This window comes from Onychomys torridus, chromosome 8 (assembly GCF_903995425.1).
Source record: "Onychomys torridus chromosome 8, mOncTor1.1, whole genome shotgun sequence".
In the NCBI taxonomy this organism is placed as follows: domain Eukaryota; kingdom Metazoa; phylum Chordata; class Mammalia; order Rodentia; family Cricetidae; genus Onychomys; species Onychomys torridus.
Genome location: NC_050450.1, coordinates 59,561,179 through 59,585,168, shown reverse-complemented (window position 1 = coordinate 59,585,168; position 23,990 = coordinate 59,561,179). Strand labels below are relative to the sequence as shown.

At 41.2% G+C, this 23,990-nt stretch overlaps 1 pseudogene; it reads left to right on the top strand.

The window, feature by feature from the left end:
• The first annotated feature begins 391 nt into the window (after nucleotides 1–391).
• Nucleotides 392–23,990, top strand: part of LOC118589947 — a 100,305-nt pseudogene continuing 76,706 nt past the window's right edge.

Sequence of the window (23,990 nt, the reverse complement as noted above, 5' to 3'; positions counted from 1 at the left end):
AAAGCCGGAGCATTAACGAGAACATTGCTGGCATTATTCATGAAACTATAGAGAACACATCACTGATAAACTCCTTCCCAGAGTTCCCTCTTCTGTCCTATAGAGCCCAAGCCCTGCACCTGGACACACAGTCTCCATCCCCAGGAGAGCCTGGAGTCCTTCAGTTGTCCTGACCAGAGGACAATTGTCCCTGTAGAGGCTGCTCTGCTCTTTCTATTTCCAGGTTTCCTCCATCAGTTCCAATCAAATACCCTTTCCCAGAGCAGAAACAGCTGGCAGAGACAAGGATCCACTGGCCTCTTGCTTGGAGCAACAGGAGGAGATGTGAAGCAGGACCTTTGGGAGCTGCACAGCCAACCATCCTCTGGGGACTCTATCACCATGGAAGCAGCTCAGTCCAAGAAGGCGAGTGGCACAAAGAAGGCTCGACATAAGGGCCAACAGAAATTACAGAACTTGGACCTCATCCACAAAAGGAGGAAGCAGAAGGAGATGGACCTGGAGCTGCAGCAAACCAAAGCTCAGGCAGAGAAGGACTTGATGCTAGGTAAGTACACCAAGGACCCCAATCCACCACTACTGTGGCCTTCCTGTCAGGGTTTTCATGGACAGGCTAACCTCCTGTCAAAAAGATTCACAGGCCCAAATAAGCATGGAACCAGAAGGCATGCAGAAACCCCTAAGTGAACCTTAGAGCCCCACACCCTCTTCTACAGGAGTGCATCTTCAGGCCTCTTCTAAAGAGCACTCTGAAGCTGTGGTCATGGGGAGAGGCCGGCATTCAGATGGCTCTGAAAGGGGTGAGCACAGGGTTCAAGCCAGTTCCCAAAAGGAGTGCTTGGTGACATGTAAGTTACAAGCCCAGACTTTAGAACTGGGCAGAGGCAGATTCCAGTCATGGCTCTATCAACCTGACAAGTCACTTTACAGCCCTCTGCCTCCATGTCTCCATCTGGGAAACAGGAGTAGGGTAAAAACCTGTTTCGTTGGCTTGTGAGAGCAAAGTGATAATCCACATTGAGTATTAACTAGTCACTATTCAATAAATGTTTGGGTATTTTAAGCACAAGGCCATGCATTGCTGCTGCTGTTATTATTATAGTTTGAAACCCTGTGGGACAGAAGCTCAGAGCCCCTCATGAGGGAGATGAGGCTCATGGAAAAATAGAGACCGCCACAGAGGACTAGTGTAGAACAAGGACAGAGGTGGGAACTTCATGGTCCCAGAGCTGGATCTTTTCTTATCAGCAACTCTGAGAGCATCATTCTTCCCATGTGACAGTGAAGAAAGCTATGGGTGTAAGGAAGAAGGACCCCAGGCTTGCTCCCCTGGCTCCTACCTCTGTCCTTCTGACAACCACACAATTGTTTCCTTCCCAGAGCCCATTCTTCCTCATTTCAGGCTCTAGGGGGCCCTTAACTTGTAGTCCCTTATCTAGGGCATCTCAACAGAACTCCTGGGCTTAGATCATTAGCCCCAGATTCACTCAAAGATTGAAAGACAAAACTTGTTAAATGGGAACCTGAGCAGTCTGTGTGCAGAAATAAAGATGAACTAAACTTGGAGCTGTGAAAGGAACTTAAAGTTCACATAGACAGTGGTTCTTCACAAGTGACCGTCCACCTGTATGGAGACCTGAATAAGGGACTGAAACAGAAGGGCAGAGAAGCCACGGTGAGGGCTAAGAGTCACATAGAAAGGTTCCCTCTGGGCAATGCAGTGCTGAAGTTGCATTTGACACAAGGAGAAACTGGAAACCATGAGGGGCAGCAGTGAGCCTGGCCAATTGGCTCCCAGAATTCAGCTCAAAATATGAGTGGACACTGAAGATGCAGAGGATTCATAGATGTCCTGAAGATCCAAGAAGGTTTCTTCCCCTGAGATGGACCCCAAGAAGAGGGTAGGCTCCAGCTCAGTGTCAGTTATTTTCTTCTGCTGACTTCTCTTATTTAATTCTCCCTTACCCAGGCACACCTGTAGACAGATTTTTCTTTTTGTTTGTTTGTTTCAAAACAGATTTTTCTCTGTGTAGTTTTGGTGCCTGTCCTGGCACTTGCTCTATAGACCAATCTGGCCTCGAACATACAGAGATCAGCCTGGCTCTGCCTCCCAAGCGCTGGGATTAACGGTGTACACCACCACCACCTGGCAACAGATTTTCCGTTTGGTCACCAGCTCACATAAAATGACACAGAGACTTACTAATTGTGAAAACTCAACATAGAGCTGAGGCTTGCTCCTACCAGATCTTATAGCTTAAATTAACTCATTTATATTTATCTTTGTCTCATGCCATGACTATTTTCCTCTCTTCCATTTTGCACCTCCTTTTTCATCCCCATGTCCTCTGGCATCTCTCCTGTGCCTAGATTCATCTCTTTTTCCTCTTTGTGCAGAAGTCCCACCTAATCACTTCCAGCCAAGAAACTGGCAATTCTGCTCTGTGTTAAACCAATCAGAAGGCACATTGCCAAAGACACATCTTCAGACTGTACAAAAATATTATGCCACAACACACACCCTTGCTCATTTCTCTTCTCAAACATCAAAGCAGCCACCTCCCTCCACTGCACAATGTCTAGACAGAGAGGTTAACTTGTCCAAGCTCTCAGCACATAGAGACAGATTCAGTTCTGATGTCTATAACACTCAGAGGCACCTCTTTCAACCTAGCGCTACAATGTGGGAGTCCTGCCTGCTTCACCCTTGTCTTTCATTTCAAAGTTCATTCTTTTTAAAACACACATTAGGCTTTGGAAATGTTGACTACAGAGTCAATAGTCATTGTCCTCCATAGTCACTGATTTCACTTACTGTATGATAGAATTAAAGCTACTGCATTTAAGGACACTGTAAAAGGGATTAGACATGTCTCACACAACTTCCCTGTTGTTCCATTTAAAACAATTCCACTCCATCCTGAACTTCCATGATTAAATTTCATTGTGAATCAAAACTGTGTTTTAAAAACTCTCATCTATTTCCCTAGCATGCCACTTACTAATCATCAGTAATTGTTTGTATACCTCATCCCCCAAGAAATTTTTCAGAATCTCTGTTGCTGGCAGTTTTTTGTTTTTGTTTTTTGTTTTTTTTTGTTTTTTTTTTTTTTACTCTTTGGCTCTTTGAGGGGCCCACCAACAAGCTCCCAAATAAATCCACATAGTCTTATTCTGATTTATGAATGCCCAAACTTAGATTGGCTTGTTTCTAGTTATATTTTCTTAATTTAAATTGTCCCACCTATCTTTTGCCTCTGGGCTTTTATCTTTTTACATATTTTCTTTACTAATAACTTCTTGAATTCCTGTGTAGCTCTGTGGCTGACTCCTGGAGTCCTCCTCTCCTTCTCTTTTATGCATCGATCTCCTTTCTCAGATTTCTTCTATTTATTCTCTCTGCCTGCCAACCCTACCTATTCTTTCTCCTGCCTAGCTATCAACTGATTAGCTCTTTATAAGACCAATCATGTGTTTTAGACAGGCAAAATAACACAGGATCACAGAATGAAACAAATGCAACATAAAAGAATGCAACACATAATGCATCATTAAACAAATATTCCATAGCATAAACAAATGCATCATATCTTCAACTAATATTCCAAAACAAATCTCTGTGCCTAGTGGACATATATCCACCTATAAGTTTTAAATCAAACACTAAGAAACATAATAAGGCTTAAAAAAAAAGATTAGATATATTTATATAATCCCCAAACCTGTGAAATTATTTCAGGAAGAAGGTGAGCTCAAAGCAAGCCTAAACTATATACAATAAGATGCTACCTATCTCTGTGGGACAGAAGCTCAGAGACACACATGAGAGAGTTGAGGCTCAGAGAAGAATGGACTCACACTTAGGACTAGAATAGATCATCATAAGTGTGTGAACTTCATGTCCCAGAGCAGGACCTTTTCCTGCAGCACCTGTTAGAGCATCATTATCTGCAGGAGACTGTGGAGAAGGGTGTGAGCAGGTAGGACCACAGCCTTGCTACCCTGACTCCTGCTGCTGCTTCTCTGACAATCACACAACCACTGTCTCTTACCATGGCCTTTTATTCATCATTTTCAGACTCAACAATCACACCCTATGTGGATCCCACTACCAACCAAGGTTCATCAGGATGTCATGGTTATCAGAGTACAAAAAAGACGATATATGCTGAGATTTGTAACTTGGAAAATGACAAGTCAGGATTCACAACCAAAGGTAAGCTGAGCTGGCAGCTGGGAATGCGACTTGGAGTTACATAGATGGTGGTTCTTCACAAGGTGAGCCTCCACCTGTATGGAGACTTGGGACAGGCAACTTAAATGGAAGGTCAGAGGAGCCTTGGAGGAACGTTGAGAGTCACATGCTAGAAAGGATGCCTCTGGGCTCTGCAGTGCTAAAGCTGCATTTGACATGAAGAAAATGGAACCCATGAGAGGACAGCAGTGAGCCTAGCCCAAGTGGCACTGAGTTCAGCTCAAAATATGAGTGTGTTCTTGTCATGAGCTGTTGCAGACCATGAAGCAAATACAGCAAATAGCAATTGATAATTCAGATGTCAACCCACCCGATGAATAATTCTCTGATGGAGGAGAACCCTGTTCAAGCAATGCTTAAGGGACCACTAACTCTGAAAATTAGATGAAGACAGGCTAAAAGTAAAACACTGATAATCTCTGGGATATAATAGTATGGTAAAGAAGCAAATAAGTCTATAACAATTACATTATGACCTCTAGGGATTACAGATGGTGGCAGGAGACCAGGTTGTAAAATTCCCATGTGTTCCATAATTTTATTTAATTTTCCAAGATCTTGCAGCAACCTCCATTTGCCCAATTTCTTTAATAACCAATACTGGAGTGTTCCAAGTGCTGGTGGAGCGCTCAACGTTTCCCTTTTGAAGTTGTTCTTCCACCAAACATTTTAATTTGTATTGGTTAAGGACCACTCTTCTACCCAGATAGGAGCATCAGACTTCCAAGTAGTGGGATCAGGAGTTAAAGGAACAGTGGTTCCTTTGATAAATCTTGACATCCTAAGTCAGATCTGTCATTTTAAATCTTTGGTATAATGGGCTCAGTTCTGCCCTGGGCCTATTTACCCACATTCTTTTTAGTGTTAAATCCCACTTGTAACATTTGAACTGATACTTATTCATTTAATATAACTGTCTGATGTTGTATATCTCTCCCCCATAGGGTAAGGTATAAATGACTAGTCATTAAGTTGTATTATTTAATTATCTTAATAGTTTATTTTTTAAGTAAACCCTTTTAAACAATTTGTTATTAGTTAGTGGTCTCTATAAGCTTAGAACTTTACGTTTTATCCCTGTTAGATATAGCCTAAAAAAAAATAACAGGTGAGAATTGAAGTTATTTTAGTATGGAAACGAAAGCTCTTCATCATAAATGTATAGGAAGATTGGCAATCTTATGAATCCATTATAGTGTATCATGAGATAAAATAGGAGCAGTAAAAAAAACCAAAACAACTCTTTTATGAGTGAAGAGAGGGGGAAAGTTTATTTTTAAATTGTTAAGAGTAATGATTTTTATGGTTAGATGAGAACTGGAGCGTTTAAGTATAAGAGGCAAGCAGCAGCAGAGTGCTTGTTTCAGGCTGGCAGGCCACAGGAACAGGAAGAGGGGTGGGAAGGAGGGGGTGGAAAAGAGGGGGTGAAGCTGCCAGCCTAAGTGAAAGTGGACTCCACGGGCAGTCAGAGGCAGAGAGCAGAGACATACAGAGAATAAATGTTTACTTAATAAGATTTTTTTCAGTTCCAAAGATGTCCCCAGTCAAACCGAACGATCTTTAGAATTTTCCAGATCACTGGAAAGGTGTCCCATTCAAAGTGATCTGGTCAAGCAGTTAACAGACATGGCCACAATATTTTGTAAACATATAGGAGCTCTATAGTAATAGTTATCCCAAGGAAAGAGAGGGGAGAGAGGGGGAAGAGTGGAGGGAAGAGAGGGAACAGAAGTGGGGGGAGAGATTTAGAGCAGAAATGGGAAAAAACAGCTGGAGAAATAAGTTTTGGGTGCTGGGAGTATGGCCAGCATGACAGACACTATCAGCTTGCTTGTTTTGTTAGGTAAATAAAGAGCTCCAGGAGTCCAGCTCCACAGAGCAAACAGTTTGCAGGTTAACCCTTTCATGTCCAGTAAATCAGTCCAATGAAAGCTCTGATTGCAGAGCAAACCCAGTCAATTTATATTTATGTTCTCAGGGGATCTTGTGCAGTGATTTACAATCAGGCAGAGCAGAGAAAACCAAATAAGAATATAGTGCCTTGCTGTCTTTTACTTAAATCCTGAATGAGACAGCAGCAGAGGTTTGTTTGTTTGTTTTTTAATTTTTGTTTTTGTTTTTGTTTTTGTTTTTTCTCATGAAGGGAGGGAGTAGAGAATCTCCATCTGCTGTCAATGCCCATTGCTGAGTCTGACCTCCAACGTCAAGGAAGCTCAGAGGTCCCCTTTGTTTTGGGGGGAGCCATTTGGGATTATGATACTCTGTTGTTCCCTCCTCCAAGTCAGTTTCCTCTTTAGAGGCTAATTTTTCTACGTCTGACTTATCAGTATCTTCTTCTGAGCTGTTAATCTCAACAAATAACTGTTTTATTGTAGATTTCGTCTGGCCCATTTTGAAAGAAAAAAACTAAAGAAGATTGCTTAAAGAAAGTGCTTAAAGAGGGTTGGGGATTGAACTACTCACCCTATTACACAGTTCTCTTGTCTGTCCATGAGACTTGCAGCTTTCTACCTGAGGAGGGCTCTCTGAAAAACTGCCTATTCCAGAAGTGTCTCTCTTGAACACTTCCAGAAGGTAGTGAGGCTGACCTCTGAGGGGAAGACATCTTCTCTCCCTGCAGATCTCTAGTTCCCTCACCAAATAAAGCAGCACACTAGACCCGCTCTCAGACTGCTTCCCACGGTTGCTCAGAGAATACTTTACAAGAGAGGGCTTAGAAATTTTTCTTATCTATAATAAATTCACACACGAACTGTTCAGGTTATGCTCTTTTTTTCTTCTTCAGTTCTAATTCTACAGCTTTTTTTCAGCTCTAATTCTTTCCTCAACTTCTAATTCTTCTCAACTCTAATTCTCTAGCTCATCTGCTCTACATGGAGATATATATATATATATAACAACAAACTTTTTGTAACAAAAAAGTTACAAAGGACACATCTGAAGGGGGTGAGTAATCATGACAATGCCTGGTTTCAAGGTTGTGACCAGAGGCCTGTTCACAGTACCTGGTGAGACAAGCTGCTGAGGAATCTGCACAAGTACTCAGTTCTTATCGGCCAGCCAGACTTGGCAAGAGGGGCTGGCATGATATTTTACGTTGCTTTGTACTAATAACTTTGGTTCTACAAATAGGCGTCATGGAATATGTCCTTGGGTATTTTTTTGTGGAGATTAACCTTATGAGGCCTTTGCAGAGGTATTTGGTTTAGTTTGAAATTGCTCTAAAGCTTTGAATAAGCCAATTGTCTGTAGTATGTCTTAGACTGGGGGAAACTGTTATTTTTGTGTGTTAGTTTGAGCAAAGAAACAAAACAGGCTTCTAAGTGACTTACGGTCCTCATGGATTAATAGATCTAGTTATGAAGCATATTCTAGTATATTTTTATTCATCAAAATTATATAGCTTAATGAGAAGTCATCTTCCTGACCTTCCACAAATATATGTGACCATAAGATTGAGATGTAATCATGGATTTACATATACCCATTACATGAAAATTTATGGTAATGGGGAGATTCCACGTGTATTTTTGCACATGTAAAATTACACACAGGAGCAACAGTTTTCAGAGCCAGTGGTCACGTGAGTCCTGCTTGAACGGGATTCTTCTCCATCAGTGAATTATTCATCAAGTGGATTGACATCTGAATTATCAACAGCTGTCTGCTGTATTTCCTGACTTCCCTTATTTCAACTTATGCACACCACACCCTTGCCTCATCCTATTCTCAAACATCAATGTAGCCACATCTCTCCACCGCACAAAGTCAAGAGAGAGAGGTTAACTTGTCCAACCTCACAGCACATAGAGGCAGATGCAGAGCTGGAATCTAGAACAGTGGGAGCCTTAGAAACAACTTCCTCCTCATTCAACCTGTTGCTAGTCTGTGAAAGTCCTGTCCACACCTAACCCTTGTCTTTCCCTTCTCTATCAATCTTCACACCCACATAGTTTTGATATCTGAGCACTGACTCTGCTCATCCTTTGTTTTGCTGCCAATTCAGCAACAGGTGCTGGTCTCACATCTTCAAGCTGCACAAGAAGGCCCTGGCACAGGGGGCTTAGGGAAGACTCTGTGGTGGTACTGTGTTCCCCGAAATATTGTGCACCCCAATAAATGTATCTGGGGTCAGAGAACAGAACAGCCATTAGACAGACATAGAGGCCAGAAAATGGTGGCACTCACACCTTTAATCCTAGCATTCCAGAGGCAGAAATCCCTCTGGATCTCTGAGTTCAAGGCCACATTAGAAATAGCCAGGCGTGGTGACACATGCCTTTAATCCCAAGAAGTGAGCCTTTAATCCCAGGGAGTGACGGCAGAAAGATCTATAAGGCATGAGGACCAGAAACTAGAAGCATTTGGCTGGTTAAGCTTTTGGCTGGTTAAGCATTCAGGCTTTTGAGCAGCACAGTTCAGCTGAGAGCCATCCAGTCTGAGGAAACAGGATCATCTGAGGAACTGGCGAGGTGAGAAAGCAGTGGTTTGTTCTGCTTCTCTGATCTTCCAGCATTCACCCCAATAACTGGCCTTAGGTTTGATTTTATTAATAAGTCCTTCTAACAATTCATGCTACAAGACTCAACTGATGATATTGTAGCATAGGTTACACTGTGCATGTCTCTCTCCCCACAAAGGTTCCTCCTGGGCTATCATCAGTATCTTTCTCTCATTTGTTTTCATTAGTATTCCCTTCTTCCAAATTGTTCCATTAAAACAATTCTGCTCCATCTTGAACTTCCATGCCCATTCTCATCATATATCAAACTGTGTTTCCAAGACTCTCAACTTCTTCCCTAGGATGCCAATTAGTAACTGTCAGCTATTATCTAAAATATTTACCTGAGCCCCTAAGAACTTTTTCAGAATCTCTGTGACTTATACATTATATCCACCTTGAAGTTGTAAATCAAACACTAAGACAAATCAATGAGATGACTAATTGGCAGTGAACATATTCCTATAATCCCAGAACATGTGAAATTAATTTGGGAAGAATGTGAGCTCAGGGCAAGCCTGAACTACCCAATAATATGCTACCTATCTCTGTGGGACAGAAGCTCAGAGACACACATGAGAGAGTTGAGGCTCAGAGAAGAATGGACTCACACTTAGGACTAGAATAGATCATCATAAGTGTGTGAACTTCATGTCCCAGAGCAGGACCTTTTCCTGCAGCACCTGTTAGAGCATCATTATCTGCAGGAGACTGTGGAGAAGGGTGTGAGCAGGTAGGACCACAGCCTTGCTACCCTGACTCCTGCTGCTGCTTCTCTGACAATCACACAACCACTGTCTCTTACCATGGCCTTTTATTCATCATTTTCAGACTCAACAATCACACCCTATGTGGACCCCACTACCAGCCAAGGCTCCTCAGAACAACTGAGCACACGCCTTGTGAATTTCAGACCAATGCTGATGTCAGGTAAGGAGTTTATTAAATGGGAACTTTATGAGTCTGGATTCACAACAAAAGGTAAGCAGAGCTGGGGATGGGATTCTAGTCCGCATAGATGGTGATTCTTCACAGGTGAGCCTCTACCTGTGTGGGCACCTGGAACAGGCAACTTAAATGGAAGGTCAGAGGAGTCTGGAGTGATGTTAAAAGTCACAGGCTAGAAAGGATTCCTCTGGGCTCTGCAGTGCTGACGTTGCATTTGACACATGAAGAAACTGGAACTCAAGGGAGTCAGCAATGAGCCTAGCCCAACTAGCACTGATAGTTCAGCTCAAACTATGAATGGGTTCTGAAATGCCAGGGGTTATGCATATCCTGAAGTTCCCAGAAGATCTCTTCCCATGAGCTGGACTCCAAGCAGAGGAAAGGCTCCTGCCTCAATCAGCTTCAGCCTGACTTCCCTTATTTCAGCTTGCCCAGGCCACCCTTGCCTCTTCCTCAAGCACCAAAGTAGCCACCTCTCTCCAGTGCACAAGGTCTAGAGAGAGAGGTTAACTTGTCCAAGCTCATAGCACATAGAGACAGACCCAGGGCTGGAATCTAGAACAAGGGAGCCTGAGAAATAACTTCCTCCTCCTTCATCCTGCTGCTACTCTGTGAAAGTCATTGTACTCCGTGAAGTTTTATTTTAAAGAGGGCACCTGGAATCCATGCAGGTCTTCAGTGAGTCTGGTCCAATGTCACTGGAGTTCAGCTCATAATGTGAGTGGGTTCTGAAATCCCAGAATTCATGCAGATCCTGAAGCTGCAAGAAGGTCTATTGTGTTGAGATGGATCCTGAGTATAGGGTAGGCTCCTGCCTCAGCTTCAGAAAGTTTCCTCTACTCACTTTCCTTACTTCAAGGTACACAGGCCACATCTTGCACTTTCCTCCTTTTGGGCATCAACATAGCCACCACTACTCACTGCACTAGATAGATAGATAGATAGATAGATAGATAGATAGATAGATAGATAGATAGATAGAGATTTACTTGTCCTAGGTCACAGCACATAGAGATAGAGGCATTGCTGGATTCTAGAAGAGTAGGAGTCTGAGAAATCATTTCCTCCCCATTCATCCTGTTTGCTGTTCTGTGAAAATCCTGCCTACTCTGGTCCTTGTCTCTTCCTTCAAAGTCTATTTTCCCACCAAACATTAAATTGTAGGAGCCTGAGATCAAGAACAACCTGAACTACATTGTGTATCCTATTAAAATTTATTAATCCAGGAGTATTAATTATTTGTCATGTTATTTTAACAAAAGTAATTTAAAATAGAAAGGATTCCTTTCTCTCAGAGATTGAGAATATAGTCCTTCAGGACTGAAATTCATTTACTACAAGAGACTGAATCAGCTGGTCCCGTTGTATTTAATTGCAAAACAAAAAGAGTTGAATGCTGTTTCTCAGCTCGATATTCCTTTGTATTTGTCCAGGACTCCAGCCTTTGGGATAGTGCCACCTACAATTAAGATGGGCCTCTCTACCTCACTTAAACTAACCCATCCCTCACAAATCCTCCCAGGAACATTTCTGCTAGGTTCTTTTTTTCTATGACCTTGACAATACTAACCATCATGACATGTCACAGAATCATTGTAAGATTTCAAAGTGTTAGTGTCTGAATCACAGTGGGTATTGGGGAACTATCTGTTTCTTCCCTGTTCTTTCTCACTGGAAAAACCCTACTCACATACATCTTCATCAAGCTTTTCCAGAACCAACCTCCAAACTGTGAGTTTCCAGGTCAAGAGTAACCCAGTCTTCCAACATCATAGGAGTTTAACTGGAACAGTTAGGTCAACCATAGTAAGTCAGAAGCCCTGGACTAGCTCTACCTGAAAGTTTAAATCACTGCTAGGGTGAATGAGCATTTAGCAAAGGCTCACTGGGCAAGTGCACAGTAGCACCTGACCATGGATAACCTCAGAGTGCTCCTAGAGACCTACCACTAGAGTGCCCTGTTGGTGGCACGCTCTCAGGAGCCTTGAATTAAAGCATGTCTCTGCACAAGAACACAGCTGGATTTCTGGGCAGGGAACTGGCAGACAGGAGAATCCATTACCACAGGATCCCTCATCACTCACCTTCCCAGGTGGCCAAGGTTCATCCGGGTTTGCTGAGCACCTACTCATGTCAGGCCCTGTACCCAGGGCTTCCCTTGCATCTCACTTGCACTTAATTCTCACAGTCATTCTAGAGAGAGAGACTGCTGTTGTCCCACCTTGGGGACAAGAAGAGCAAGGCTTAGAGAAGTGAAGACTCACAGTGGAAGAACTGTATTCAGCCTTCACTGTCACCATTCACACACTGTATGTCTCTGTCTTCCTCTCTCTGAAATCAGGGCAATGAGGACAGTCACATCAAAGCTAGGGAGGTACAAGCTCTATGTGCCAAGGGCCTGACCTTGAGCGATACTGTCTCTCAGTGCTAAGAGATGCCACCTTTGAAATCTGACCTACACTCAAGGAACAGCATTCCTTCTACTGCCAGCTTTTACTAAATTTATAGAATCCAGAGCCTTAAAATATGACTCAGAACTAAAGTGCATCAACTGACTTAATCTGTCCCATAACTTTCTATTCAAAATAGAAAGGGAAAAAGAAAAAAGGAAAAAAGAAAGGAATGTTATAGAAATATATATATACAAACACAATAACATCTGTGCAATGCAATGTCCTTAGGAATGAAAATAGCAAGTGTGGAGCTATGAGAACTAAAGAGCTACTGTAACTAAACAGCTCATTGGATTAGAAGATCCTGGCATACAGAGTGATGGGGAAGTGAGGTTCTGTCTTAGCTATTATCAACAGCAGAGAAAAGACCAATTGAAAATAAGGGCACTTTTCATTCACTCTAAGTCCCAAAGGGGTGTCTCATCTGAGAACTTGAATAATGTAATATCCAACAACAGCTTCATACTAAATGCTCATAAATGACAGTTGACACTGTAGGTTTTGTGGGTCTCTGTCACACCTGTACAGCTCTGCTGACACAGCATCAAAGACAAACAGAGGACAGAGCAACAAATGGCCATGCTCTGCTCCAACTGTGCTCCATGCTGTGTTTATAGACACTGCGTATTGTTTTATTTTGATGTTTTGCTGTGGTTCAAATACCATGCTATTTATTTCACTGTTTTAAATAACATCCAGAGACAGGCTCCATGGTATTTTAATATATATAGTATAATATCTAATAATACATAATATATGTACACATCATCAAACTTTGTCCTTATTTTTCTGCTGCTGTCCCCCATATCCCCCTCCCTCTTTTCCTGGCCCTTCTCTCTCCCCAGATAGCCTCCCTCCTTTCATGACATACCTGCTCTATTACCCTATCTTGTCCCCTCCCCCTGCCTTAGGATTTCTTCCTTTCCTTCATGGGCGGTCTTCTTATACTGAACACTGAATTTTGAATTTCATATACTCTTCCTGACATGAAATATTCATCTTATGATTTTATCTAACTGTTTACACTCATTTCTATTATTTTCAGCTTACAAAACGAACTGGACAGCTGAAGTTGGCAAACATTGGCCAAATATGGTCAGCTCTCTCTCTCCCTCTGTGTGTGTGTGTGTATGTTTCTTTTTTTTTTTTTCAGTCAAGTCATTTATTAGATAATTATATATTTTAGGAAATAAGTAATTATCTTTTCAGAGTTTTTATAACATCCCATTTTCTTTATTTCCTCTCCCTCTCCCTTTTTATTTTTTTCCTTTTTTAATTATTAAGAAATTTTCCATTCATTTTTACATACCAACCACAGATCCCCTCTTCCCTCTTCCTGCCCCCTAGCCTTTCCCCAAAACACACCCCATTCCCACCTCCTCCAAGACAAGGTCTACCATGGGGAGTCAGCAGAGCCTGATACATTCAGTTGAGGCAGGTCCAAGCCCCTCCCATCTGCACCAAGGCTGCACAAGGTGCCACACCTTAGACGCTAGGCTCCAAAAAGCGCGTCGTGCACCAGGGACAGATCCCGATCCCACTGCCTGTGGACCCCCCCAATAGTTCAAGCTAAACAACTGTCTCGCATATCCAGAGGGCTAGTCCAATCCCATGGGGACTCCACAGCTATGGGTCCACAGTTCATGGGTTTCCACTAGTTTAGCTGGCTGTCTTTGTACATTTTCCCATCATGATCTTGATATCCTTTGCTAATAGAATCCCTCCTCTTTCTCATTGATTGGGCTCCTGGAGCTCAGCCTAGAGCCCGGCCATGAATTTCTGCATCTGCTTCCATCAGTAACTGCATGAAGGCTCTATGATAACAGTTAGGGTATTCACTAATCTGGTTACTAGAGTAGACTGGTTCAGGCACCCTCTCAGCTATTACTAGTAGTCTAAGGTGGGGTCATCCTGAGAACTTCCCTAGCACTCAGTTTCTCCTTATTCCCATAATGTCTTCATTTATCGTAGTGTCTCCTTACTCTTCCACTCTGTTCCTGTTCCAGCTTGACCCTCCCATTTTCTTAAGTTCTCATCCCCCATTCCTTGCCCTTCATTGCCCTTGCCCCACACTCCCAGTTTGCTCACGTGGATCTCATCTATTTCTCCTTCACTGGGCTATCTATATGTCCCTCTTAGGGTCCTCCTTGTTAGCTAGCTTCTCTGGAGCTGTGGGTTTGTAGCCTGGTTATCCTTTACTTTACACTTATAAATGAGTACATACCATGTTTGTCCTTCTGAGTCTGGGTTACCTCACTCAGTATGATATTTTCTAGTTCTATCCATTTGCCTGCACATTTCATGATATCATTGTTTTTTACTGCTGAGTAGTACTCCATTGTGTGTTTGTTTCACATTTTCTTTATCCATTCTTCTGTTGCAGGGCATCTAGATTGTTTTCAGGTTCTGGCTATTACAAATAATGCTGCTATGAATGTGGTTGAGCATGTGTCCTTGTGGTATGATTGAGTATTACTTGGGTATATGCCCAAGAGTAGTATAGCTGAGTCTTGAGGTAGATTGATTCCCAATTTTCTAAGAAACCACCATACTGAGTTCCAAAATGGCTGTACAAGTTTACATTCCCACCTGTAGCTAGAGTTTTTCTCTCCAGGTCCCGCCAAGCCCTGGCAGTCCTGTAGCCCATTTATAAAATAAACATACAGATGCTTATATTATTTAAACTGCTCGGCCATTAGCTCAGGCCTACCATTGTCTAGCTCTTACTCTCTTTCTCTATATATATAATGTGTTTTAATTTTATATATCAGCCATGGGTTCCCCTGTCTTCCCCCCTCCCGCCCCCACCCCCACCTCCCCTCAGCCCCTCTCCTCCATTCCCATCTCCTCCAGGACCAAGACACCCCTGGGGATTCATTTAAACCTGGTGGATTCAGTACAGGCAGGTCCTGTCCCCTCCTTCCAGGCTGAGCATGTGTCCCTGTGTAAGCCCAAGGTTCCAAACAGCCAGCTCATGCACTAAGGACAGGTCCTGGTCCCACAGACTGGGTGCCTCCCAAACAGATCAAGCTATTCAATTGTCTCACTTATCCAGAGGGCCTGATCTAGCTAGGGGCTCCACAGCTGTTGGTTCATAATTCATGTGCTTTCTTTCGATTGGCTATTTGATGAGAGGTCCCCAGAAATCCACAATGATATATCCTGTGTAGACTTCTGGTAATGGTTGAGAGAAAGCCTGATCTGACCTAGTCTGGTGATCAGATGACTAAACACCCTAACAGTCGTCTTGGAACTCTCATCCAATAACTGATGGAAGTGGATGCAGAGATCCTCAGCCAGGCCCCAGGTGGAGCTCCAGGTGTCCAATGGTCGAGAAAGAGGAGGGACTGCAAGAGCGTGAATGGTTGAATCCAAGATTGCAAAAAGCACAGGGACAAATAGCTCTTACTCTTATACTCAGCCCATTTCTGTTAATCTATATGTTGCCACGTATTCTGTGGTTTTACCTGTTGCATCTATATGATGCTCCCTGGACGGCAGGCTGGCGTCTCCTCCTCTCAGCCTTCCTGTTCTCTCAATTCTCCTCTCTGCTAGTCCCACCTATGCTTCCTGCCTGGCTACTGGCCAATTAGTGTTTTATTTATCAATCATCCACAGCACCCACCAACAATGGAGGAGTGTTCCCCTTGCTCTGCATCCTCTCCAACATAAGCTGTCATAAGTGTTTTTGATCCTAGGCATTCTGACAGGTATAAGATTGTATCTCAGAGTTGTTTTGATTTGCATTTTCCTAATGACTAAGGATGTTGAGCAGTTCCTTAAATGTCTTTCAGCCACTTGAGATACTTCTGTGGAGAATTCTGTTTAGCTCTGTAGCCCATTTTTTAATTGGATTGTTCAGTATTTTGATGTTTAGTTTTTTGAATTCTTTATATATTTTGGAGATCAGCCCTCTGTCAGATGTGGGGTTGGTGAAGATCTTTTCCCATTCTGTAGGCTGTTGTTTTGTCTTATTGACTGTTTCCTTTGTGCTACAAAAGCTTCTCAGTTTTAGGAGGTCCCATTTATTAATTATTGCTCTCAATGGCTGCGCTACTGTTGTTATATTTAGGAAGTGATCTCCTGTGCCAACACATTCAAGATTACCTCCTACTTTCTCTTCTATCAAGTTCAGTGTAACAGGATTTATATTGAGGTCTTTGATCCACTGGGACTTGAGTTTTGTACATGGTGACAGATATGGATCTATTTGCAATCTTCTACAAATTGACATCCAATTATGCCAGCACCATTTATTGACAATGCTTTCTTTATTCCATTGTACAGTCTTGGCTTTTTTAATCAAAAATCAGGTGTTCATAGGTGTGTGGATTACTGTCAGGGTCTTCAGTTTGATTCCATTTGTCCACATGTCAGTTTTATGCCAGTACCAAGCTGTTTTTATTACTGTAGCTCTATAGTAGAGCTTGAGGTCAGGGATCATGATGCATTCAGATGTTGCTTTATTGTGCAGGATTCTTTTAGCAATCATTTTTTTGTTTTGTTTTGTTTCCATATGAAGTATTGTTCTTGCCAGGTCTGTGAAGAATTGTGTTGGGATTCTGATGGGGATTGCACTGAATGTGTAGATTGCTTTTGGTAAGATTGCCATTTTTACTATGTTAATCCTACCTATCTATGAGTATGGGAGATCTTTGATTTCTTTCTTCAGAGATTTAAAGTTCTTATCACACAGGTCTTTCACTTGCTTAGTTAGCATTAGCCCAAGGTATTTTATATTATTTGTGGCTATTGTAAAGGGTGATGTTTCTCTGATTTCTTTCTCAGTCCATTTATCATTTGTATATAGGAGGGCTACTGATTTTTTTTAAATTAATCTTGTATCCTGCCACACTACTGAATGAATTTATCAGCTATAGGAGTTCCCTAGCAGAATTTTTGGGGTCACTTATGTATACTATCATATCATCTGCAATTAGTGAAAATTTGACTTCTTCCTTTCCAATTTGTATCCCCTTGACCTCTTTTTGTTGTCTTATTGCTCTAGCTAGAACTTCAAGTACTATATTGAATAAATATGGGGAGAGTGAACAGCCTTGTCTTGTTCCTGATTTTAGAGGAATCACTTTGAGTTTCTCTCCATTTAATTTGATGTTGGCTGTTGACTTGGTATAAATTGCCTTTATTATATTTAGGTATGTTCCTTGTATTTCTGATCTCTCTAGAACCTTTATCATGAAGGAGTGTTGGATTTTGTCAAAGGCTTTTTCAGCATCTAATGAGATGATGATGTCTTTTTTTTTTCTTTCTGTTTGTTTATAAGGTATATTACATTGACAGATTTTCATATATTGAACCATCCTTGCATCTCTGGGATGAAGCCTACTTGATCATGGTGGATAATTTTTTGATGTGCTCTTGGATTCAGTTTGCCAATATTTTATTGAGTATTTTTTGCATAAATGTTCATGAGGAAGGTTAGTCTGTAATTCTCTTTCTTTGTTGTATCTTTGTGTGGTTTGGGTATCAGGGTAACTGTAGCCTCATAGAAAGAGTTTGGTAATGTTTCTTGTGTTTCTATTGTGTGGAACAATTTGAAGAGTATTGGAATTGGCTCCTCTTTGAAAATCTGGCAGAATTCTGCACTGAATTCTGGTTTTTTTTTTGGGGGGGGGCGATTAGAAAAATTTTAATGACTGTTTCTATTTCTTTAGGGGTTATTGGTCTATATTAATAGTTTATTTGGTCTTTATTTAACTTTAGTGTGTGGTACCTATCCAGAAAATTGTCCATTTCTTTCAGATTTTCCAATTTTGTGAAGTACAGGTTTTTGAAGTATGACCTGATAATTCACTTGATTTCCACATTGTCTATTGTTATGTCTCACTTCTCATTTCTGATTTTGTTAATTTGGATGCTCTCTCTCTCTGCCTTTTTGTTAATTTGGATAAGGGTTTGTCTATCTTGTTGATTTTCTCAAATAACCAACTCTTTGTTTCATTGATTGTTTGTATGTTCTCTTTGTTTCTATTTTATTGATTTCAGCCCTCAATTTGATTATTTCCTAGTGTCTATTTCTCCTGGGTGAGTTTGCTTCTTTTTGTTCTAGAGCTGTCAGGTGTGCTGTTAAGCCACAAGTGTGAGATTTCTCCATCGTGTTTATGTGGGCATTTAGCATTATGAATTTTCCTCTTAGCACTGCTTTCATAGTATCCCATAAGTTTGGATACGTTGTACGTTCACTTTCATTGAATTCTAGAAAATCTTTCATTTCTTTCTTTATTTCTTCCCTGACCCCTTGGTGATTCAGTTGGGCATTATTCAGTTTCCATGAGATTGTAGGCCTTCTGTAATTTTTGTTGTTGTTGAAATCTAACTTTAAGCCATGATGATCCAATAAGATACAGGAGGTTATTCCAATTTTTTTTGTATCTGTTGAGATTTGCTTTGTGACTGAGCATGTGATCAGTTTTAGAGGTGGTTCCATGGGGTGCTGAGAAGAAGGTACATTCTTTTGTGTTAGGGTGGAATATTATATAGATATTTGTTAAGTCCATTTGAGTCATAATGTCTGTTAGTCCCCTTATTTCTCTGTTAAGTTTCTATCTGGCAGACCTGTCCATTGGTGAAAGTGGGGTGTTGAAGTCTCCCACTACTAATGTATGGAATTTGATGTGCGATTTAAGCTTTAGTGATGTTTCTTTTACAAATGTGGGTGCCCTTGTATTTGGGGCATAAATGTTCAGAATTGAGTCTTCATCTTAGTGGATTTTCCCTGTGATAAATATGTAATGTCCATCCTGATCTCTTTCAATTGATTTTAGTTTGAAGTCTGTTTTATTAGATATTAGGATAGTTCCACCAGCTTGCTTCTTAAATCCATTTGTTTGGAAAGTCTTTTCCCAGCCTTTTACTCTGAGGTACTGTCTTTGAAGTTCAGGTATGTTTCTTGTTTACAGCAGAAGGATGGATCCTGTTTTCATACCTATTCTGTTAGCCTGCGTCTTTTTATAGGCGAATTAAGATCATTGATATTAATGGATGTTAATGACCAGTGATTGTTAATTTCTGTTATTTTTTGGTGGTAGTGTTGTGTGTTTCTCTTCTTTGGTATTTGTTGGTGTGAGATTACCTATTGCCTTTGTTTTCATGGGTGTATCAAACTCCTTAGGTTGGATTTTTCCTTCTAGTGTTTTCTGTAGGGCTGGATTTGTGGATAGGTATTGTTTAAATCTGGTTTTATCATGGAGTATTTTGTTTACTCTGTCTATGGCAATTAAGAGTTTTGCTGGGTATAATAGTCTGGGTTGCCATCCATGGTCTCTTAGTGTCGGTATAACATCTGTCCAGGACCTTCTGGCTTTTAGTATCTCCATTAAAAATTCAATTGTTATTCTTATGGGTCTGTCTTTATATGTTACTTGGTCTTTTTCCTTTGCTGCTCTTAATATTTTTCTTTATTCTGTATGTTTAGTGGTTTGATTATTATGACGCAAGGGGACTTTTTTTTTAAATCTAGTCTATTTGGTATTCTGTAAGCTTCTTGTAGCTTTATAGGCACTTCCTTCCTTCTTTAGGTTGGGAAAAGTTTCCTTCTATGATTTTCTTAAATATATTTTCTGTGCCTTTGAGTTGGTATTCTTCTCCTTCTTCTATCCCTATTGTTAGGTTTGGCCTTTACATGGTTTCCCAGATTTCCTGAACATTTTGTGTTATGACTTTTTTGGTTTTGGTGTTTTCTTTGACTGATGAATCTATTTATTCTATTATATCCTCTACACCAGAGATTCTCTCTTCCATCTCTTGTATTCTGTTGATTATGCTTGCATCTGTATTTCCTGTTCATTTATTCAGATTTTCTATTTCCAGTATTTCCTCTGTTTGTGTCTTGTTCATTGTTTCTATTTCACTTTTCAGGTCTTGAACTGTTTCCTTCACATGTTAAATTGCTTTTTCATGCTTTTCTTGGCTTTCTTTAAGGGATTTACTGATTTATTCCAAATTTTTGTTTGTTTTTTCCTCAATTTCTTTAATGATTTCTTCCCATTTTTCGTTTGGCTTTTTCTTGATTTCTTTAATGGAATTTTTCATTTCCTCTTTAAAGGCCTTTATCTTCTTCTTAAAGTCATTTTTAAGTTCTATTTCCTGTTTCTTCTGTGTTGGGATGTTCAGGTCTTGCTGATGTAGAACCACTAGGTTCTGATGGAACCATATTGGTCTTTATGTTGTTGACTGTATTTTTGCACTGGCAGCTACCCATCTCCTTTTCCCCTTGGTACAAATGGTATCTGTGTCTGAGGGAGCCTCTCTTGGTCCAATCAATATTCTTGGTCCAATGGGAACTCTTGGTCCACATGGTGCTAATGGACTCTGTGTCTCAGGGAGCAGATCTTAGTGCAATCTGCACTGGCAGGCTCTGTCTCAGGGAGCAGTTGCAGTCTTGGTGGGTGGGTGGGGTTTGTGGGAGGTGGGGCTTGTGGGTTACATGGTCTGGTGGGGGATGATGGTAGTCCAACCTGTCTGTAGAAGACCTACCTGGCTACTGGCTGACACTGGTACTGCAATGGGTGGTGGTGGTGTGCCCCTGGGCCCAAAGCCTAGAGGCTGGGGTGTTCAGCTATAAGGACGACTCACTTTTTAGTCCAATCAGCGCTGGCGGGCTCTGTGTGAATGTTTCAGTTTGGGGTTTGTTAAGCCCTGATCATAAAAATATTAAAGTTAACCACAGTAGGAGCACTGGAGCAGGGAATTTTCTAAGGAAAACCTAAGTAGAGAATCAAAAGTTTTTCTTTTTCTCATTTTTTAGAATAACTTTTTTCTTATAACCCAAAGCTGCTCCCTCTCAAATTCATGACCACATTTTCTTTAATTACTATTCTCTCTCTCTCTCTCTCTCTCTCTCTCTCTCTCTCTCTCTCTCACACACACACACACACACACACACACACACACACACACATTCAAATGAATATTTACATATTTACATGTGACTCCTGAGTCCATGTACTGTTGCTTTTATATATATGATTGTGGGGCTTTTTTTGTTTTTATTTTTGTTTTTTTGTTTTTGAGGCAGGGTTTCTCTGTGTAGCTTTGCGCCTTTCCTGGAATTCACTTTGGAGACCAGGCTGCCTGCCTCTGCCTCCCAAGTGCTGGGATTAAAGGCGTGAGCCACCACTGCCCGGCTAATTGTGGGGCCTCTTGACAGCACCTAATACTGGATAACAATTAGGGAGATCATCCCTGGGAAAGACTAATGCACCTTCTCTGCAGTCATTAAGTGTCCACAGCCTTCATCTAGAGATGGGGCCCTGTGAGATACTCCCATTCCCAATGACATGTCAACTGATGTGTGCTGTGGATATCGCTCTGTGTAAAAAAAGTTCTGATTGGCCAGTGGCCAGGCAGGAAGTATAGACAGGACAAGAGAAAAGAGAATTCTGGAAAGTAGAAGGCTCTAGGGAGACACTGCCAGCCGCCGCCATGAGAAGCAACATGTAAAGACACTGGTAAGCCACAAGCCATGTGGCAAAGTATAGATAAACAGAAATGGGTTAATTTAAGATAGAAGAAGTAGATAACAAGAAGCCTGCTACAGCCATACAGTTTGTAAACAATGTAAGTTTCTGTGTGCTTTCTTGGTTGGGTCTGAGCGACTATGGGACTGGCGGGTAAGAGAGATTTGTCCTGACTGGGCCAGGCAGGAAAACTCTAACTACAAATGGCGCCCAAGATGAAAAGGGATATGATACAAATATAATAGGATAAAAGGGTAGATTAAAGAACTTACTTCTAAAGAACAACAACTCGTTTAAAATGTTTTACATTGGTATAGATTTTAGTCTATTGATACAAATTTAAAGTTAGTTTTGTTATACTATGTATATATTTCTACTCATGTTTAAGATATTATGTTTGTATAGCTCATTTAAAATTGTAATGGATAATTAAAAATAAATTAATAATTAATCATCTATGATAATCATACTAATAGCCATGTTAGTTAAGTCTTCTGGGTATACATAGAGATATTTCAAATAGATAAATAATCTTCAAATACTTCAAAGACCTTCAAAATATGACATTTAAAATATTTTTAAAATTTAGACTTTCTGGACAGTGAGACATGGCTGCTCCTGGCAACACCAATTTACTTCAAAGACAACGATGGGCATTAAAGACACTTCATATCTTATCTTCACCTTGACAAAAATAGCCATTTGGGCAAGAAACTGTTCTTGCCTGGACTGCTTGATTAACTGGACATGCAGGACCCATAGAAAGGTGACCACTAAAGTTTGTTTAAAAAAATGGTCCTTCAGGTTCCTGCTTCGCAGAGGAAACTGCCAGACATTCTACAGGACACTAAAAAAAATAACCAAGAGACTCTAGCCCTGTGGGCTAAAGACATATGCCCCAACTTTACAAAGGAACATTAGATGACTGTCCAGGCTGCCAGCTGTCTCTGTCTACCTTGCAAGACTCCTAAAAAATGCTTACATCCTTCTCCCGGTTCTCAGGTAATATTATATCCTTCTGAGGCCTTTGATGTGATTAAAGACTAGATAGTTATAATTTCCTCAGTTATGATACAAGATAAGTTAGATATAAAACCTTAGACTCACAAATATAAGATAGATAGGATATCTTCTTTAATATTATAACTATAATTCTTGCTGGGTGCCTCATTATTCAGGTCTTCTTTAAGCAGCCATACTGTTGAGATTTCATGGATGCAGCTTCCTGACATATCTTTAGGCAATCTTACTGCAACTTCCTAGTTTTCTGACTCTTACAATCTTTCTTCCTCTTCCTCAATGAAGAGCATTAGGAGTAGAGATTGTGTTGTTGATGTATAGACTGGAGTTGTTTATCTCAACATTCAATTACTACCTGCATTTTTACCAGGTGTGAGTTTCTGTAATGGTCTCCATCTGCTTCAAAAGAAGCTTCTCGGTGATGGGAAGAGTTCTGTGGATAAGAGGACATGTTGCTGAAGCATGAAGACCTAAGTTTGAATCTCCAGCACTCCTGTAGAAAGCCATGTGTAACCATGAGCCTGTGACAAGAGAAACACCAAGCTTGCTGGCTGCCTGCCTGTGTCCAGGGGTAGTGAGAAACCTTGTCTCAGGGAGAGTGGTAGAGCAGGTATCTGTGAAGTATTTGGAATGCAGTTGGGGATTAGACTGGTTTAGTACAGTGACAACAGTAGCATCTCCTCTACAATTCACGACCTCATTAGCCATGGGTGGTTGGCTAAGTCTACAGCACAAGGCATTATTTCCTTCCTGTTGAATGATCTTTAAGTCCAATTAGGCAGCTGTTGGTTACCACCAAGATATAAGTGCCACCATTGCACCTTAGGGATATCTTACCATGCTGATAGTTACAGTTCATAAGTGTCACAGCTGGGTAGGTGTCTTAGTTAGAGTTGTTATTGCTGTGATGAAACACTATGACCAAAGAAACTTGGGCGCGGGGCGGGGAGGAGTGCTATTCAGCTTACACTTCCACATCACAGTTCATCATCACAAAGGAAGTCAGGATAGGAAGTCAAACAGGGCAGGAACCAGGAGGGAAGAGCTGATGCAGAGGCCATGGAGGAGTGCTGCTTACTGGCTTGTTCCTTGTGGCTTGCTCAGCCTGCTTTCTTATACAACCCAGGACCACTAGCCCAGGGATGGTTCTAGCTAACATGGGCTAGGCCCTCCCTCATCAATTACTAATTAAGAAAAATGTCCCATGGTCTTGCCCACAACCCAATCTTGTAAAGGCATTTTCTCAGTTGAGGGTCCCCCCTCTCTGATGACTCTAGATTGTATCAAATTCACCTAGCCAGTACAGAAGGACTATTAATTGCTTTCCAACATAG